A 21,600-nucleotide genomic window follows, 5' to 3' on the forward strand; every position below is an offset into this window, starting at 1 on the left:
GATTTTATTTTTATTTTATTAACTAATACTGAGGGATATATACGCAGACACAAGCATTAAAAAAGTTTGGAACAACTTAACATCAATGTTTTTAACAAAGTCTATCTCTGGATGCAGGACTTTCATGCTCTCTGGTGTCTGTAAAATCACATTTATAATCTGGGGTTAAAAATACTTGCTTCCATTTTGAAAAAGAAAAAAAGACAACACTCTACACATTCCAAAGAAATAAAGGACCTGAAGATACTGCCCTAGAAGAGCTGGTCCAGCTAAGAGACAAGACAACCCTCCCCACTTGCTGGTCCCAGGCTGGCCCCCAATCGGGGCCCCAGGGAGACCCACCCCGCTTACTCTGCACACTTCCCTAGATGGCCATTCAAGTTTCATTCACTGTCTTGAAGTGCACATAAGAGGGAGAAGAGAACTGTGAAAAGAACGTGAGATCACGGGTCAGAAGACCTATATGCAAGTCCTGTCCCCACTACCGACTGTGTGATGCTGATGGACCTCAACTAACCTGAATTATTCTGATACAAAAAGGAAGGAGACTTCCCAACTCACAGGTTGTGAGAATGTAGAGAAGAAACTACACATACACAGGAAGGTTATGCAAATCGAGGGCAAGACAATGAACTCTCCCAGACCTCTGTCCTCAGCTCAGGACCAGCGCCCGGCCGCTGCTAACTGTCTCCAGTCAGAAACCACACTGTTCCTCAAGCTCAACACATCTACATTTCAACTCAGTGCTTTTCCTTTAAAGCTATTCCCTAAGTTCTTTTGTGAACAAAACGATGGTTCTGCTACCCAAGACTTCAGTTACTTCTGTCTAAATCCTATCCCTTTTTCCCTTTATAATCCAACCCCTCATTTTCCAAGACATAATCCTTCTTTTAGAGCCTGGAAGCTCTCCTCATCCTGCTCCAGCCCTTCCTGAACACGCCCTCCACTTACAACCACTGCGGGCAAAGCCGCCTCGCCCCTCCACCCCTGCCGCCTGTGACCTGGGTGCAGGACCCGGTTCGGTGCACAGACAGTCTCCCTGAGCTTCATCTTCTGCCTGCCCCGTCAAACGTGTGAATCCACCAGCTCTGGCCTAAAGCTAGATTAGCATTAAAATGGCAAGAGTCACCTGTATTTGAGTGCCAACTCTCCCACTCTCAGTGAACCTCTGCACATCAGTTTATGAACTGAAATCATACCTTCTGCAGAGTGTATGAGAGGGATAGCAATAATGCATTTCAGATTATGGTGTAAGGAATATGATAAAAGCTTCTAAAATGGTGCCAATTGTAATTTTAAGTAATCTTCAACATTCTAGGACTTCATAATCAACCCCAGTTTGTCTTTCTTAAAAGTATCTCCAGCTACTCTCCTACACGAAACCCACACTCTCACTTTATCTATACATAGTCTTACCAGATAAAATACTCGCCCCATTTCGGCTCATCTGAACTTTACTCATCCAACTGTGGTCAAAAGCCCTTCTGGGTACTTCCCTGGTGGTCCCGTGGTAAAAAAAATCTACCTTGCAATGCAAAGGACGCGGGTTCGATCCCTGGTAACAAAGATCCCACATGCCGCGGGGCAACTAAGCCCACTGTGTCACAACTACTGAGCCCGCGTGCCGCAAACTACAGAGCCCACACGCCACAACCAGAGAGAGAAATCCTGCAGGCCGCAACTAGAGAGAAGCCCGTGCACTGCAACTAAGACCTGAGGCAGCCCAAAATAAATAAACAATTTTTAAAAAATCTTAAAAAAAAAAAAAGCCCTTCTGGGAAGTCTTCCTTAGTCACAGGTGGCCCACAGTCTTCCCTTCTCTGCCTTGAACTTACAGAGCTCTTCACTATCAAGTGGTGTGAATTATCTTATTGGGGGGGGGATAATCTCCCATCATGAAAGGACATCTGTTTCTTCTGGATCCTCCTGGGATAAAGTCAGCTATAAGTGAAGGGGAAAGGAGACATGTATTTTTAAAAATACTGATTCCGCTGCATTTATTCCCAGACATACAGATGTTACAATTGTACTTTCATGCCCATAAAAAAAGAAAGCATCTCTCATACTCATAAAAAACACTGTCTATCATTTATCATTGGAGATTAATTTGTAGTTTCCTCTTTGAGAGATTACCACCACAATGATCAGGTCAGTCACTCCAGCTTACTGTCAACCGGTCTAATCCATTCAAAACTCAGAATCAGCTTCCCTACTTGGGGAGACCAAGGGGAAAGCCCCAGACAACAACTCTGCCCTCCCAAACTGAACAAAGCCAGTCATTATTCACCCTACTTTTACTGAACACCCGACATAAACCAGACACTATGCCAGGTGCTGGGAGTACACAGACCCGCAAGTTGCTTTCAAGTCTAGCAGAACACAGGCAACGTGGATGACGCCGGACAAGGTGGACCAAAAGCTTCATGAAGAACAAGGATTAGGAAACTCCTGATCTGCAATTCTGCAAACTGTAATTCAGAGGTGGACCTCAGTGAGGGCCACGGGCGCTACATCAAGGAAACTAGTAATGTTCACCACAAATGGAGTTGTCCGGGTTACCCAGGGACTGCAAACTGGGCTTCAACCTCTCCAGATCAGATTTATTCCCATCTGATCCTCCTCTTTCTCTGCCAAGAAGAAAAGAAAAAGAGAAAAAGAAGGAAAGAAGAGTAGGTCAGCCATCTTCCTTACACTCCCCGAAAGAGAACCTTTCCATAAAGGTCCAGGGCGTCCTAAATGAATGCCTTGCCTGCAACTAGACAGGCCACCTGATCGAAGGGCAGCACGACAGACAAGAATGGAGGCAAGAGGAATACTCTCAGCAGTGTGGAGTAGGTCCTTCGGGTTTTTCCTACATGTACAGGAAGTACATGTCTATGTGTGGACAGTCTGGTTTCTCAGAAATGAGATAACATCACGCATACATGCAATTTGTTTGAGTTGAATAATATAATATCATGGGAATCTTTCCATATCAGTACATATAAATGTATTACACACCGTGGTGTCCTGACACTCATAAAAACTGCGTAAAACACATGACTTAAAGATAATTTGGAACTGGAAATATTAAATTAAATATTTAATACACAGTCTAAATACACAGTCACACTGTAAATACACAGTCTAAAAAATTAGTCCCAATAGAGAGTATCAGTCGATTTCATCCTTAATACATTTAAAAAATTTTCATGTGTCATTTGATAGATTCTCAGAATAACCATTAAAATGAATTTAAGTCAGTCTGCTACAAAATAGCTCTCCGGCCTCCAAATACCAACCATGGAAGCCACAACCGTTTTTTCTGTATTAGTGTCATCGTGATGATGCTAAATCCAGGGCTGTGTGTGGTACAATTTTGAAATATCAATATCGACTTATAACACCTTCTGTAAAAACGAATTGTTTCTTTTTTAAACTCTGAAGTCTCATACAATAGTATCTACAGCAAAATTTTCTAGTTCTACGCTTCATTTTATAATAGATACTAAGAGTAAAGAAATGGAACCAAAACTATCTTTTACAGCAAATGTTGAATTAGTTTCATTCTATTAAACCAAGACTATATGTAAATATACAGCAATATCAAAAAAGGATGTGCACATCTGGAATTTGCAGTATAATGGCTAAAACAGCCATGGAAATATGAACAGGTACTGTACTGATGCGACTAACATTTCGATATTCTGCTGGTTACTGACCAGTTATGTGCGGCACATGAAGGAAAACATGATGCAAATAGTCTTGAACCAGCAACCAAAGGAGGGGGAGTCACCATTATTTCGTCTCTTAGCGTAATTACAAGCCAATAAAATATGAGAATTCAAGAGAGAGCAAAATCGGGGGAGGGGGGCGGTTGCGGGGAGACACTGCGTAACCCTCTGGGTCCCCACTGGACGGCTGTGAAAGCAGACGCTAACCGACGGAGGAAGGGACCCTTGCAGCGCTCCAGCACCGTACTTGCAGAGAGATTTAACCGAACAGCAACTTCACCGAGCCATGGAAGAAAGGCCCCCCTCCCAGGGCCGTGCACAGTGGGTCCAGATTACAGATAAATTAGCCTTACTAGGTCCCCAATATGGAAGAATCAGAGTCATGTAATAATGAGAATGTGCATCCTTTTCATCACTACGTAGAGACGGCAAGTACGGAATCTTCAACCCAGCACTCCACAGTCGGCTCCGCCAGCACTGTGTCTGCTTCAGCATCTCAGAGCAGTCTGCGTTTGCGATTTATCTTCCTGAAAACTTCTGGTGTTTCACCATTTCCTGCAACCTTGTATACAAAGCTTACATATAAAGTTCCTTTTGTTCACTGCTCGTGTTGCTGGAGCTAACTGGGCCCTGCTGGGGTTTAACATTTCACGAGCAAAGGAATGACTCTCAGCCCAAGCTGCTTCCCAGCTCTGCCCGGTTTACTGAACAAACCTCTGTGCCTTTGCACGTGGGGCTTAGAGCACGCTACTCTCCTTACTCAGAGCCCCGAAACCTGAGTATCTGTAGAGCCTCTGCTATCACCACATGCTCCTTCTAGCGTCCCCTCACTCGTCCCGCCCACCTCAGTAACCTTCTCCCCTTTCCTCGTACACACCAAGGTCCTCAGAGCCTTTGCATTTACAATTCCTTCTTTCCCCAAACAGTCACGCAGTCAGCTTCCTCACTTCTCTTGGGTCTTTCCTTCAGATTTCCAATTAATGCTTAAATAGTAATTAACTGTATACAGGACTTCAATTTTCTTTCTTTATAAAAGGCAAAAACAATATCGAACACATTCCCGTATTCCTTGCAGTAACTGGTTCAACGGTCTGCCTTGGTAAGAAAAGAATAACCATCTAAATGAGTGTGCATGGAAAAAGGCTGCTAGATTTTTACCTGAGTTGCCTGAGCCAGTATTTTCTGAACACAGAAAGCTTAACTGGGGTTACAGAATAGCATTACCTGAATGAGAAAATTTCACTACCCACTACTTTTTGTGAAGGGTTATATACAGCTGCAAAGTAAAGCATAAGGCAGGTGTTCAAACATTTGCTTGAATGCATGAGAATTAAAGACAGTCTCAAAATCAGAGGCTAAATAAAAGCTCCTCAAGCTTACATAATAAAAATTTTAAGTTCAGAAGTGTGGCTTTTCAAAAACAAAAGTCTTGGGCCCTCTGCCCTCCTGACTTAGTGAACTTCATTTGCTAGGAGTCAAATCTGCCATGTGTTCCGACCCTGTGCTTGTCGGCAAGGGCCAAAAGACACTGTCCTCAGAGACAAGAGTTTCGCCTCCTCGCCTTCCCTGTCATCCAACATCACCATATGAGAATCAGGCCCCAAACTAATCTTAACTGTGACTAACATAAAAGGTTCCAAACAGACGAAATAAAATTACTTTTTAAAACCGTGGTCTGACTCCATGTCCGATGTCCATCAACAGGCATTTGCCAACACAAACATTTATCAACAGGAAGCATCTCTTTTCTAAAACTCTAGGTTTTAAACACAGTATTAAACACGAAAATGTTGCTGAGAAAATGTGTTCATCCAGACCGTATTCTGTTGTGGCAACATTAAAAACAGAAAGGAAAAAGAGGTCTTCACATCGCCAGCAAGGGTCTCCTTCCGGATCAAGTCAGCCACCTTCCTCAGGGGTCCCCGGCTGCTCCTCATAGTAACGTCAGGGTCGGAAGGGCGCTGCTTACATCAAATACGGACATACAACAGCGAGATGCTTCACCAAACAGGCTGTCTGCTTAAACTGAGTACCCGGCTCCTAAGCGGCTCACCTTCCCACCCTCGGGAGAAAGCACACAAGCACCACCCACACACGAAAACCTAGAAACTATACAAAACGGCGGTTAGGCCCTGCTCCTGCGGCCCAAATCATTGCTCCCTGCCTAGCGGACGCTCCTCTCCGGCTCCGGGTCTCGCAGCAACGCGCCTCTTTATCAACAGCGGGCACCTGCGCCGGCCCAGGGCCCCGCGGGGCGACTACACTTCAGACGGAGGGGACGCGGGCACGAAACCATCTACAACGAACGCAGCGCACGCGGCAGGCGGTGGGAGGCACGGCGGCGATGACCCCCCACGAGGGCCGTCCGGCTCCGGCCGCGGAAGCTGTGAAACCCGCACCCGCGCCCCGTCCCGCGCCCGCCCGCGGGGCGGCGGAGGCTGAGTCATTCCCGGGAGTAACTTTATCCGCATGGTGCCCTCGGGGGAGCCTCGCGCTCCGCGGCGGGACGGAGCCGCGTCTGGGACCCTCGCCCCGTCCGGCCTCCGAGCCTGACACCTCGGGGCCCAGCCCGGCGGCGGCGGCGGCGGCGGCGAGGGTGCGTCCCTGGGCCCCGGCGCTCCCGACGCCGGCGGGAGGCACCGGGAGGCCGGGGCTGCACAGGCCTCCGCGGAGCCGCCCGCCCCCGCCTCCCCCGCCCGGGCACCCGCTCCCTGGGCCGCGCCCGAAGGGCAGGACGCCGCACTCACCGGGCAGAGCCTCCTCCTCCTCCGGCGGCAGCAGCAGGGCCCGCGGCTCCCGGCACCATCTTCCGCCGCCGCCTCGTCCTCGGCGGCTGCTACCAACCGTCCATCGGCGCCGCCAACCGACACAACCGCCGCGGCCGGGGCCGCCGCCTCCGGGCGGCGGGGACGGGCAGGCCCCTCGGCTCTGGGTCGGGGGCCGGGGGAGGGCGGGCCGCGGCCGGTCAGAGCCGAGGGGCCGGGCGACGGGGAGCCGAGGCAGCGCCGGGCTCGGCAGGGCCGCGGACACGGCCGCCGCGGGTTTGTTATTGTCGACTCCGGCCCTTCCTGCGCGGGGCACGCCGGGAAGCGGGCGGGGGAGGGGCGGCGCGGAGGGTGCAGGACGGCTCCGCGCAGGTCCGGAAGTCGGCGGGCCGCCGGGAAGGGTTGGCCCCGGCTCCGCCCGGTGCCGGTGCTGGTGCTGTCCAGCTCGGGGCCCTGGCGTCCTCACGTGACCCGGGAGGCTCCGCTGGGCGGCCCGGGGTGGTGCTGGCCGCTGTCCGGGCGCCACTGCCCCAAGGTGAGCCTGACCTCCGCTCCAGCGAGTGGGCCTGCGCTCGCCGACCCACCGAATCCTGGGTTAGCCCGGGCGGAAGAGCTCGGCCCCCTCGGCCTGTCGCGGCCCCTGGGCGCCCGCCACCGGCCCAGGCCCCGTGAGGGGACGGGGCGCCGGGGCGGGGGGCTGCGTGTCCCCCCGCCGGGCTTGCAGGCCGCCGGCCAGGGGCCTGGCAAGCCTGCAGGCGCTGGCGGCACAGGCTCAGATCAGGGAAGGGAAAGAAGGCAGTTAAGGCTGGGTCGGTGGGGAGGAGGTCGAAAGCGCCGCGACCACCCCATTTTTCAGCTCGAGCCTGAGCTCTCTAGTGGGTTAGCACGAGCCCCCTAAGGAAAGCAGTGTCGGGGGTCCTGATGCTGTGAAGACGGTGAGTTACGGGCAATGGCTCGGAGCCGCAGCGCGCAAGTATTCAAGTCTGAGGAGCTGGAGTTGCAGGTAAAGTAATACGTAAGACTTCTAGGCTTCCTGTTAGGTCCAGGAATATCTGGTATGAGTAACAGCTTGGAGGTGCTACCGCTGAGTCACTAGAGGGCTTTTGAGTTCCGATTGCGTAAAGAGGCGTGTCAGCACCCTTTTCGAGGGCGCCCAAGCAGAACACACGCTACGGGCAAGCGAAATCTGCGCTCCTTCGTTTGTAATGGTGGGAACTGAAAGAAAACGTCGAACAGCTGGTAAGCATTACGGATTTTCAGTTTCCATCGCGCTGACCCGGTATCTGAAAGTTATGGCTGAGATGGGCCAACACGTGTTACCACTTGATTCTTAAGTTTACACTCCTGCCGATCCTGGAGAGGTCTTGTCTTTGGCGAGTCATTTTTACTTTTTTTTTTTGGAAAGACGGAGTTTTATTACACCACCCCAACAAGGTACTTCTGCAGGGAACTGAAAATTAAGAGGCTAAACCGTTGTTATGCCTTGGGGGAAGGTGTGAACTGGCGAGATGAAGAAAGGAGCTGATTTTATCAGGCACAGCATCGTAACCAGCATAAAGAAAGTAAGTGGTCAGAAGGGATTCAGCCAGAAAATTGGCAAGCGGAGCACAGGATTAGGCCTCTAAAGAATATATTGGTGCTTGACCTTCCTTTTAGTTATCAATGACATTCATCAGTACAAATTAAATACACCTTAGAATGTAAAATCATGACTGGAATATGCCAGTGATAATCTATTAAATAAAATGTTTTAAATGTTACTTGCCTGACTTCTTTATTTGGGGGAAAAAACCAAAACAAAACCTAATTCGATCCTCATCTTCCTCTTCTCCAGAGTGTAAATAGTAAGAGTTTATATGCCTCATGTCCTTTCCTAGTGATAAGTGAAAATGTATCAACATTAGTTTTTTGACATATATCTAGCTGTCTAGAGAAAACACTGTTACAGTTTCCTGATGCCGCGTGTGTCCATAATAGTTCTCAGTAAGTCACATTTTCCTTCAAACCAAGGATATTGAAAACCCTCTGCCCTCTCCCTTAATAAATGAAAACAAGAACAAACAATCCTCATGCAGCATTCCTTCTCAACCAAGCTTCTTGATAGGAAGTCCTCGACCCACAGTCTCATTTTTGCCAACTGTACTTTTCTTGCTGAAATTGCGGATTAATAAGGACCCCCAAATTATTGCATTAAATGGACAATGCTGAGACTTAATTTGAACTTTCTAAACCGTTTGCCCTTTCACATTTTAAAATCTTTTTTTCTCCCCCTTCCCTTTGTAGTGTCTCCCTCTTGGCTCTTAAATCTGTTCTTTTACTTGGACCTCTTCCAAATTCTCAAGTAATTATAATACGGATGCAAATGATGAAAATATAAGGTGCTGTGGGCGCAGAGATAAGAGACTTGATCTTGTCCTCAGCACATTACTTCGTTAATTTGATAAACATTTTAGGTCCTTTGACAGATTTCCCATGAGGGCAAAAGACAGTGGTTCTCTTTCTGAGTCTTTAAGAGGAGTAGGAAGAGTTTGCTGTTAAACACCCTAAGTACTTCAGATCAGTTCCAGTCTTTAACACCTCTGTTTCCTCTAGGTCTCAACTTCAGTGTCACTTTCTCAGGGAGTCTTCCCTGACATGCCCGTAGTTCCCCTAGATCCTTGTATCTTTCAGCATCTATCTGACCTGCTGAAATGTAAGTCCTTTAATGGAGCTGTTTCCCCAAATGCATGCTGTACAGTGCGGAGCACTCACACATTTGGTGACAGTGCCCTACAGTTTTTTTTAGTTGATACCTCAGCTCACCACCCAACTCATCTTTCGTTATTTACTCAATCTAAGACCAATCTCATCCTGTCTCTTACCGCCTACAACCTTCACTGATTTTGTTTGGCATTTTAGATACAATTTAAGCTTCTTAGCATAAAAATCTCTTAGGTCCCAACCCACCTCTAGGGTATCTCCTGGCACTTGTCACATTTACACATGCCTGGTACGAGTTTCATCATCCAGGGATGTTCTTCCACTCTTGTTCATCTTTCAAAGTCATCCTTTAAAACAGAGCTTGGACCTCAGCCAGCTGCCAGCCTCTAGACAATATAGTGATCATGCCCCCTTCCACCACCTCGGCGTCGTATCACACAACTGTAAATTGTTGTCTCCCCATCTAAATCTGAAACCCTTAAGACAAGGAACTATGAATTACTCATTTTTAAGTTCCTAGAACTTTATAGAGAGCTGGGCACTTAGCAATTAATAAAATATTGAATGTAATAAATTATGCAAATATTCAAGTTGAAGGTTGAGTAGGTAAGGTACTGTGGAAAATTTCTGCCCTCAAGTATCTCAAAAACTTGGACAGGGGATCATTCAAAAATCATTGTAGTGACAAGTTTATGACATTAATGTTTTAACCAAAAATACATCAGGATATTGGGAAGATCACAGTACACAGCTTAATTTTGTTAACTCTGCCTGATTGGGGATTTCATTCTCCATTTGTGTCAGATATTTCTCAAACAATTTCGTGTCATTAGCCTGATTTTTTAGATTATATTCAAACAGCAGTAACCACGACTGACATGACTTAAAGTATGAATCATAATTTTCCATTTTTAAAAGTTAGCCCCTTTAAGAAGTCTTGGACTTTGTTTTGAAGACCATAGCTATTTGGTGTGTAAGATATGGTCACGTACAATACTTGGAGGCTTCTGGCATGTGATTATTAAGTTAATCTGTCCAGTGCTATTTACAGACCTTAAAGCTGCCCCAGTCAGCTGCTCTGCTGGTACTCACATGTTATTAATGATGATGATGATAGTTAATTTACAAGTGAGGATCTTCAAAGCTAGTGAGCTTGGTGAGCAACATTGTTTCTAATGCAACACCCACAAGAAAATACAGCATCCTTCATTTTCCAGCAGATTTAAACCAATAGATTGAGACAAAACAGTCATTTTTTCACATCGAGTTCCTGTCTTTCATTATTTTGACAAAGAGCTTAAAATGTCAAAAAGTAGAACTGGGTTGTCTTAGATCTATTAAAAAAAAAAAAAAAAAGCAGAAACTACTGCTTCCTCAAATCATCCATTTGTTTTAGTGAACCCTACCTGCTGCCCATACATGTAAAACACTTCCCAGTAGGCATCCTTTTTAATAGGGTTTATTAAAGGGAGCACTGAACTGGGTGTCTGGAAACCTGGTGTCCATTCCTGCCTCAGCCGTCTGTGCTCTGTTTGTTTCCCTAGTAGTCAACTCTGCTCTCCATCAAACTGCACTGCTCTTAAATCCCTAATCCCCACCCCTTTGCAATTCCTCTCTCTTGGTCAGTAATCTCACCTCCTACATCACGAGGAAATGGAAGCTGTGAGAAAGAACTCCACTCTCCTGCCAAGTAATCTGCAAACCTATCCATGCCTACTGTTGGTACCCGCTCCAGTCACTCTTCTGTCCCTTCTACTGAGGGAGTGGTGGGCTCCTGACTCCATCCCACCATCTCATTCAGTCATTCTGTGGGACCCCTTGGTAAGTGCCAAATTTAGTGTACATTGCAAATGTTTTACAGAATTTAAGTAACATCTTTTGAAATTGGAATTTATCCTTAATTGCCTGTTGTTCCACTTAAAACTAAAATCAAGTAAGAAAGCATTACATCAGCAGTAAGATTTAGTAGTTACGTAAGACATCTTTTGATCTCTCAGTTTTATTAAAATTCACTTATTACTTGCTAGAGAGTTATTTACATGACATGTCATGTTGATCTCTTAACAAAAGATTAATGTTAAAACTCTTAGGCAGATATAAAAACTATAGAAAAATTGTTTTCCTTTTTGTTTCTGTAATATTTATTTTTTAACTTTAGTTTTGACTGCCTTGATTATATGAATTTTCAATAAAAACTTTCAGTCTTAAAAAAAAATTTTTCAGTCTTTCTTTTTTGGCCATTATTATTATTTCATGATTGTTACTTAAACCAATTTTGTTATATAGAAAAATGGAGTATTAGAAATTTATCCACTCTTTAATACACTAGATATATACCAGTGACAGGGTCCAAGACTCTTTTTTAACATGCTCTAAAGGGAATTCTAATGCAGATGATGGCCTTGAGAAACAAAGGACTAAATCTCTAAAACTCCTTACAGTCCTACTAAATATTCCTTCTCCTTTTAATCCATAGTGCTACCCTCTCTCTCAAAATGAATTCATCAGATAAATACTAATTCATTCACAACTTTCTATATGTTTGTACTGTTGAAGGGATTCATTGGAAATCACTTGTCATTTTCAAATGTGCCCTAATTTTTTTTTGAATTTTATTTTATTTATTTTTTTATACAGCAGGTCCTTATTAGTGATCAATTTTATACACATCAGTGTATACATGTCAGTCCCAATCGCCCAATTCATCACACCACCCACCCACCCGCCGCTTTCCCCGCTTGGTGTCCATACGTTTGTTCTCTACATCTGTGTCTCTATTTCTGCCCTGCAAACCGGTTCATCTGTACCATTTTTCTAGGTTCCACATATATGCATTAATATACGATATTTATTTTTCTCTTTCTGACTTACTTCACTCTGTATGACAGTCTCTAGATCCATCCACGTCTCTACAAATGACCCAATTTCGTTCCTTTTTATGGCTGAGTAATCCACTGTATATATGTACCACATCTTCTTTATCCATTTGTCTGTCGATGGGCATTTAGGTTGCTTCCATGTCCTGGCTATTGTAAGTAGTGCTGCAATGAACATTAGGGTGCATGTGTCTTTTTGAATTATGGTTTTCTCTGGGTATATGCCCAGTAGTGGGATTGCTGGGTCATACGGTAATTCAATTTTTAGTTTTTTAAGGAACCTCCATACTGTTCTCCATAGTGGCTGTATCAGTTTACATTCCCACCAACAGCACAAGAGGGTTCGCTTTCCTCCACACCCTCTGCAGTATTTGTTATTTGTAGATTTTCTGATGATGCCCATTGTCTGGTCTTACATTTAGGTCTTTAATCCATTTTGAGTTTATTTTTGTGCATGGTGTTAGGGAGTATTCTAATTCTATTCTTTTACATGTAGCTGTCCAGTTTTCCCAGCACCACTTATTGAAGAGACTGTCTTTTCTCCATTGTATATCCTTGCCTCCTTTGTCATAGATTAGTTGACCATAGGTGCGTGGGTTTATCTCTGGGCTTTCTATCCTGTTCCATTGATCTATATTTCTGTTTTTGTGCCAGTACCATACTGTCTTGATTACTGTAGCTTTGTAGTATAGCCTGAAGCCAGGGAGTCTGATTCCTCCAGCTCCATTTCTTTCCCTCAAGACTGCTTTGGCTATTCGGGGTCTTTTGTGTCTCCATACAAATTTTACGATTTTTTTCTTCTAGCTCTGTAAAAAATGCCACTGGTAATTTGATAGGGATTGCATTGAATCTGTAGATTGCTTTGGGTAGTATAGTCATTTTCACAATATTGATTCTTCCAATGCAAAAACATGGTATATCTCTCCATCTGTTTGTGTCATCTTTGATTTCTTTCATCAGTGTCTTATAGTTTTCTGCATACAGGTCTTTTGTCCCCTTAGGTAGGTTTATTCCTAGATATTTTATTCTTTTTGTTGCAACGGTGAATGGGATTGCTGCCTTAATTTCTCTTTCTGATCTTTTGTTGTTAGTGTATAGGAATGCCAGAGATTTCTGTGCATTAATTCTGTATCCTGCAACTTTACCAAATTCATTGATTAGCTCTAGTAGTTTTCTGGTGGCATCTTGAGAATTCTCTATGTATAGTATCATGTCGTCTGCAAACAGTGACAGTTTTACTTCTTCTTTTCCAATTTGTATTCCTTTTATTTCTTTTTCTTCTCTGATTGCCGTGGCAAGGACTTCCAAAACTATGTTGAATAATAGTGGCGAGAGTGGACATCCCTGTCTTGTTCCTGATCTTAGAGGAAATGCTTTCAGTTTTTCACCATTGAGAATGATATTTGCTGTGGGTGTTTCATCTATGGCCTTTATTATGTTGAGGTAGGTTCCCTCTATGCCCACTTTCTGGAGAGTTTTTATCATAAATGGGTGTTGAATTTTGTCAAAAGCTTTTTCTGCATCTATTGTGATGATCATATGGTTTTTATTCTTCAGTTTGTTAATATGGTGTATCACATTGATTGATTTGCCTGTATTGAAGAATCCTTGCATCCCTGGGATAAATCCCACTTGGTCATGTTGTATGATCCTTTTAATGTGTTGTTGGATTCTGTTTGCTAGGATTTTGTTGAGGATTTTTGCATCTATATTCGTCAGTGACATTGGTCTGTAATTTTCTTTTTTTGTAGTATCCTTGTCTGGTTTTGGTATCAGGGTGATGGTGGTCTCATAGAATGAGTTTGGGAGTGTTCCTTCCTCTGCAATTTTTTGATAGAGTTTGAGAAGGATGGGTGTTAGCTCTTCTCTAAATGCTTGATAGAATTCACCTGTGAAGCCATCTGGTCCTGGACTTTTGTTTGTTTGTTGGAAGATTTTTAATCACAGTTTCAATTTCATTACTTGTGATTGATCTGTTCATATTCTCTATTTCTTCCTGGTTCAGTCTTGGAAGGTTATACCTTTCTAAGAATTTGTCCATTTCTTCCAGGTTGTCCATTTTATTGGCATAGAGTTGCTTTTAGTAGTCTCTTAGGATGCTTTGTATTTCTGCAGTGTCCATTGTAACTTCTCCTTTTTCACTTCTAATTTCATTGATTTGAGTCCTCTCCCTCTTTTTCTTGATGAGTCTGGCTAAAGGTTTATCAATTTTGTTTATCTTCTCAAACAACCAGCTTTTAGTTTTATTGATCTTTGCTATTGGTTCCTTTGTTTCTATTTCATTTATTTCTGCTCTGATCTTTATGATTTCTTTCCTTCTGCGAACTTTGGGTTTTGTTTGTTCTTCTTTCTCTTGTTCCTTTAGGTGTAAGGTTAGATTGTTTATTTGAGAATTTTCTTGTTTCTTGAGGTAGGCTTGTATTGCTATAAACTTCCCCTCTTAGAACTGCTTTTGCTGCATCCCATAGGTTTTGGATCGTCGTATTTTCCTTGTCGTTTGTCTCTAGGTATTTTTTGATTTCCTCTTTGATTTCTTCAGTGATCTCTTGGTTATTTAGTAATGTATTGTTTAGCCTCCATGTGTTTGTGTTTTTTACGTTTTTTCCCCCCTGTAATTGACTGCTAATCTCATAGCGTTGTGGTAAGAAAAGATGCTTGCTATGACTTCAATTTTCTTAAATTTACTGAGGCTTGATTTGTGACCCAAGATGTGATCCTCCTGGAGAATATTCTGTGTGTACTTGAGAAGAAAGTGTAATCTGCTGTTTCTGGATGGAATGTCCTGTAAATATCAGTTAAATCTATTTGCTCTATTATGTCATTCAAAGCTTGTGTTTCCTTATTAATTTTCTGTCTGGATGATCTGTCCATTGGCGTAAGTGAGGTGTTAAAGTCCGCCACTATTATTGTGTTACTGTCTATTTCCTCTTTTATAGCTGTTAGCAGTTGCCTTATGTATTGAGGTGCTCCTATGTTGGGTGCATATATATTTCTAATTGTTATATCTTCCTCTTGGATTGATCCCTTGATCATTATGTAGTGTCCTTCGTTGTCTCTTGTAACATTCTGTATTTGAAAGTCTATTTTATCTGATATGAGTATTGCTACTCCAGCTTTCCTTTGATTTCCATTTGCATGGAATATCTTTTTCCATCCCCTCACTTTCAGTCTGTATGTGTCCCTAGGTCTGAAGTGGGTCTCTTGTAGACAGCATATATATGGGTCTTGTTTTTGTATCCATTCAGTGAGCCTGTGTCTTTTGGTTGGAGCATTTAATCCATTCACGTTTAAGGTAATTATCGATATGTATGTTCCTATGACCATTTTCTGAATTGTTTTGGGTTTGTTTTTGTAGGTCCTTTTCTTCTCTTGTGTTTCCCACTTAGAGAAGTTTTTTAGCATTTGTTGTAGAGCTGTTTTGGTAGTGCTGAATTCTCTTAGCTTTTGCTTGTCTGTAAAGCTTTGGATTTCTCCGTTGAATCTGAATGAGATCCTTGCTGGGTAGAGTAATCTTGGTTGTAGGTTTTTCCCTTTCATCACTTTAAATATCTCATGCCACTCCCTTCTGGCTTGTAGAGTTTCTGCTGAGAAATCAGATGTTAACCTTATGGGAGTTCCCTTGTATGTTATTTGTCATTTTTCCCTTGTTGCTTTCAATAATTTTTCTTTGTCTTTAATTTTTGCCAATTTGATTACTATGTGTCTCGGTGTGTTTCTCTTTGGGTTTTTCCTGTATGGGACTCTCTGCGCTTCCTGGAGTTGGGTGGCTATTTCCTTTCCCATGTTAGGGAAGTTTTCGACTACAATCTCTTCAGATATTTTGTCGTGTCCTTTCTCTCTCTCTTCTCCTTCTGGGACCCCTATAATGCGAATATTGTTGCATTTAATGTTGTCCCAGAGGTCTCTTAGGCTGTCTTCATTTCTTCTCATTCTTTTTTCTTTATTCTGTTCCGCAGCAGTGAATTCCACCATTCTGTCTTCCAGGTCACTTATCAGTTCTTCTGCCTTGTTATTCTGCTATTGGTTCCTTCTAGTGTATTTTTCATTTCAGTTATTGTATTGTTCATCTCTGTTTGTTTGTTCTTTAATTCTTCTAGGTCTTTGTTAAACACGTCTTGCATCTTCTCGATCTTTGCCTCCGTTCTTTTTCCGAGGTCCTGGATCATCTTCACTGTCATTATTCTGAATTCTTTTTCTGGAAGGTTGCCTATCTCCACTTCATTTAGTTGTTTTTCTGAGGTTTTATCTTGTTCCTTCATCTAGTACAAAGTCCTCTGTCTTTTCATTTTGTCTATCTTTCTGTGAATGTGGTTTTCCTTCCACAGGCTACAGAATTGTAGTTCTTCTAGCTTCTGCTGTCTGCCCTCTGGTCAAGAATAGCTTTATTGTTTTGCCAGGCAAAGGGGAACACAGAGAGCTCCTGCCCTCTAAAATCATGTGTCCCTGCCCTAATTTTTTAAAATATGTGTATATTTCTACATAACTAGTTCATAAGGTTTTTGGCATTTAGGGGGTGGAAAACCTGAGATCTCATTTGGATTTGGAAAATCTATGATCTGAAGTTCCTCCTGTTAAAGTGGTGTTGGCAATACCTATTGTAGCTACTCTACATTAACTCTCTAGGTTAAAATAAAAAAATATCATGTAGGGAATTCCCAGCAGTCCAGTGGTTAGGACTCTGCATTTTCACTGCTGAGAGCCCCAGTTCAATCCCTGGTCAGAGCAGCTAAGATCCCGCAAGCCGTGCAGCGAGCCAAAAAAAAAAAAAAAAAGGCATGTAAAATATACTGCAACTCAAGACATTTTGTGTTGGCCCAGAACAATAATTATACAATGGCCACTCGATACGTTTTGAAAAATGCAACTCCATCAGTTCTTGAAATTAATAAAGTGTTTGTCAGTACACACATCTAGTTACATTTAAAACATAAAAGAATTTCCCAAATTTCTTTATTTTACATCTTTCTTGTCACATTCATATTATAGGCTTTTTACCTCTTCCCCTTTTTCCCTTCCTTCCTTTACACCCCTAAATTCCTAGAAGCTGACCCAAGAGAGATCTTTGTGTGAAATGCTTGTCTTTTCCTTTCTATACAAGGCTCCCGAGAACACTTTTTACTCCTGTTTCAAGAAGGTTATTGTTTTGTTGCCGCTGTCACCTTCTGAGGTGGCCCACACTCTGTCTGTGGAGTGTGTTTCTCTCTAAATCACTTCTTACCTATCAAAAAAAAAAAAAAAAAGGATTATCATTTTGAAAAATGTCCAACATCACCAAGAAATAAGCTGAGAATCACAGGTTTCCTGAAAGTTCATCCAGCCTTTTTAGAGAACTTATGGAATGGATGTCTTCAACAGAGCAGATAGTACAGATTCAAAAAAAGCAAAAGTCCACACTAAGTGATTAAAGAAACATCCTTTTCCTATTTCATGCATCTGCCTCAGTGGTATTGTTTACTTAAAAACATTTTTATTAGATTTCTGTAATGTAGCAATAAATTTAAAAAACGAAATTGAGAAATCAATTCCATTTTAATAGCATCCATTTTAAAAGCATATAATAGGAATAAGTTTAACCAAAGAAATGTAGGACTTGTACACTGAAAATTGCAAATGTTGAAAGAAATTAAAGGCATCCCCTGTGCATGAATTAGAAGACTTACTAACACGACAATGCTTTCCACGTTGATCTACAGATTCAACATAGGCCCTACCAAGATCCCAGGTAGGTTTTTTTGCAGAAACTGGCAAGCTCACCATAAAATTCAGATGGAAATGCAAGGGACCAGAATAGCCAAAACAATCTTGAAAAAGAACAAATGTGGAGCGTTCACACTTCCCACTTTGAAAACTTACTACAAGGCTACGATAATCAAGACAGTGTGGTACTGACATAAGGTTAGACAGATTAAAGGAAATGAATTGAGAGTCCAGAAATGAACTGTTAAAGTTAATGGATTTTCAAAGAGTACCAGGACGTTTCAATGGAGGAAGAATAGCCTTCTTAACAAACAGTGTTGGAACAACTGGATATCTATATGCAAAAGATGAAGTGGGGCTCCTACCCCATACCACTTACAAAAATTAACTCAAACTGGATCAAAGACTTAAAGGTAATAGCTAGAACTATAAAACTCTTACAGGAAAGCATAGGAGTAAATCTTTATGACCTTGCATTAGGCAATGGTTTCTTAGATATAACACCAAAAATGCAGGCAATACACATACACACACAAATTAGATAAATTGGACCTCATCAAAATTAAAAACTTGTACTTCAAAGGACACCATCAAAAAGTGAAAAGACTACACAGAAGGTGAGAACATATTTTCAAATTACATATCATATAAAGAACAAGTACCCAGCCTCTCTAATGAACTCTTACAACTCAATAATAAAAAGACAACCCAGTTTTTTTAAATGGGCTGAAGATTTGAATGTACATTTCAACAAAGATATACAGATAGCCAATAAGCACATGAAGACATGCTCAATTTTGTTAGTTATTAGGGAAATGCAAATCAAAATTACAAGATACCACTTCATATTGGCTAGGATGCCTAAAATCAAAGACAGGCAATAACAAGGATGTGGAGAAATTGGAACTCTATATGTTGCTGGTGAGATTGTAAAATGGTGCAGCCACTTTGGAAAACAGATTGGCAGCTCCTCAAAAGGTTAAACATAGAGTTATCTATCACATAGCCCCACAATTCCATTCTTAGAGAAACAAAAGCACGTCTCCACCAAAAACTTGTACACAAATGTTCATACCACATTATTCGTAACAGTTAAAAAGTGGAAACAATCCTAACATCCACCAGCTGATCAATGGATAAACAAAATGTGGCATATCCACACAGTAGAATATATGTGATGCAAGAATTTCCGTTCCTCACATGACAATCAGGATTACTATATGACCCAGTAATTCCACTCCTAGGTATATACCCAAGGTAATTAAAAACTTATGTCCACACAAAGATGTGGACACAAATGTTCATAGGATCCTTAGTAGCCAAAAAGTGGAAGCAACCCAAATATCGACTGATGAATGGATATACCAAATGTGGCTTATTCATACAATGGAATATTATCTGGCAATAAAAAGGAATGTACTGATACTTGCTACAACATGGATGAACCATGGAAACATACTAAGTGAAAGAAGCTACTCAGAAAAAGTCACATACTCTATAATTCCACTTATATAAAATGTGCCGAATAGGCAAATTCCTAGACAGAGAGTAGATTAGTGGTTGTTAGGGACTAGGGAAAGGGAAGAATGAGATATGAATACTTATGTGCATGTTTTGGGACTTCCCTGGTGGTCCAGTGGCTAAGACTCCACGCTCCAGATGCAGGGGGCCTGGGTTCGATCCCTAGATCCCACGTGGTGCAACTAAAGATCCTGCATGCCACAACTAAAAAAGATTCCGTGTGCCACAACTAAGACCCAGCACAGCCAAATAAAAAAATAAATATTTTTTTAAAAAAATTATGTGCATGTTTCTTTGGGGAATGATGAAAATAGGAATGACGAAAATATTCTGAAACTAAATAGTGATGATTGTTACAAAAATTTATGACTACACTAAAAACCACTGAATTACACTTCAACATGGTGAAGTTTTTGCTTTGTTTTTTAAAAATATTTCTTTATTTTTTAAAATTTTTATTTATTTATTTTGGCTGCGCCAGGCCTTAGTTGCGGCATGCGGGATCTAGTTCCCCGACCAGGGATCGAACCCGGGCCCCCTGCATTGGGAGTGTGGAATCTTACCCACTGGGCCACCAGGGAAGTTCCAAAATGGTGAATTTTTGGTATGTGAATTATATTTCAATAAAAAGTTCACAACATTTTAAAATTATATCTTTAAAAGTCAAATGAGATAAGTAGTAAACAGAAAAATATAGCCACATGAATCACCTGTTGCTAAGCTCTAGTTCACTTAACTATCACTGAAGTGCTTTAAAAGTACTTTGAAAGCAGGAATCTGATTTAGCCCTCACTTGAAGTGGCAGTCCTTTAGAAGGAGAAATCTAATGGAAATCTAACGATTGGCCCTGGGTGCAGGCAATGAGGTAGTGCACTGTCGATGTTAATTATTTAACAATAATAAATATAACTTTAATCAGTCTGCTTTTATTATCACTATGTGCCATCAATCTTAAACAATGCTCCAAAAAAATACTTCTCCCCCAAAAAATCTTTTGTTAATCCAACTCAGGTTTTCTCAGTCTGTTATTATTTTTGGCCAGATAATTCTTTATTGTAGGAGGCTAAAAAACCTAAATGTAAGAGTGGAAACCATAAAACTACTAGAGGAAAATATAGGCAGAACACTCTTTGACATAAATCATAGAGATATTTTTTTAACCTGTCTCCTAAAGCAAAGGAAATAAAAGCAAAAATAAATAAATGGGACCTAATTAGATACAAAAGCTTTTGCACTGTGAAGGAAACCATAAAATAAAAAGACAACCTACTGAATAAGGGAATTACTTGCAAATGATATGACCAATAAGGGGTTAATATACAAAATATATAATCAGCTCATACAACTCAACATCAAAAAAACAACCCACTTTTAAAAAATGGGCAGAAGACCTGAATAAACATTTTTCCAAAGAGGAAGTGCAGATGACCAACAGGCACATGAAAAGATGCTCAACATCATTCATCATCAAGGAAATGCAAATCAAAACCACAATGAGATATCACTTCACACCTGTCAGAATGGCTACCATCAAAAAGTCTACAAATAACAAATGCTGGTGAGGATGTAGAGAAAAGAGAACACTTGTACACTGTTGGTAGGAATGTAAATTGGTGCCCCTGCTATGGAAAACAGTACAGAGGAACTAAAAATAGAATCATTATATGACCCAGCAATTCCACTCCTGAGTATATACTCCAAAAAAAAACAAAACAAAACACTAATTTGAAAAGATACATGCACCCCCATGTTCATAGCACCATTATTTACAATTGTCAAGATGTGGAAACAACCTAAATGTCCATCAACAGATGAATGGATAAAGAAGATGTGGTATATATACAGTGGAATACTACCCAGCCATTAAAAAGAATGAAATTTTGCCATTTGCAGCAACATGGATGGACTTGGAGGGTATTATGCTAAGTGAAATAAGTCAGACAAAGAAAGACAAATACTGTATGATCTCACTTATATGTGGAATCTAAAACACAACAAACTAGTGACTATAACAAAACAGAAGCAGACTCACAGATATAGAGAACAAACTAGTGGTCACCACTGGGGAGAGGGAAGGGGGAGGGGCCATACAGGGGTAGGGGATTAAGATGTACAAACTATTATGTATAAAATAAGCTACAAGGGTATATTGTACAACACAAGGAATATAGCATATATTTTATAATAACTATGAATGAAGTATATTGTGAATTACAATATTGTACACCTGTAACTTATATAATATTGTACATCCATTATACTTCAATTAAAAAAAATTTTTAAATGGGTACACCACTGATTTCAGAGAAGGAGAGGGAACTAATAAAA

At 41.7% G+C, this 21,600-nt stretch overlaps 1 protein-coding gene across 2 annotated transcripts in view; it reads right to left on the reverse strand.

Annotated features, from left to right (window-relative positions):
• Positions 1–6,818, reverse strand: part of RB1CC1 (RB1 inducible coiled-coil 1) — a 60,001-nt gene extending 53,183 nt beyond the window's left edge. For both annotated transcript variants that reach the window (XM_061171345.1, XM_061171344.1), the window contains exon 1: positions 6,461–6,818. The gene's annotated coding sequence lies outside the window, so the exon portion shown is untranslated. The remainder of the gene's footprint in view (positions 1–6,460) is intronic.
• Positions 6,819–21,600: the final 14,782 nt, after the last annotated feature.

The sequence above is a fragment of the Eubalaena glacialis genome, chromosome 17 (assembly GCF_028564815.1).
Source record: "Eubalaena glacialis isolate mEubGla1 chromosome 17, mEubGla1.1.hap2.+ XY, whole genome shotgun sequence".
Taxonomy (NCBI): domain Eukaryota; kingdom Metazoa; phylum Chordata; class Mammalia; order Artiodactyla; family Balaenidae; genus Eubalaena; species Eubalaena glacialis.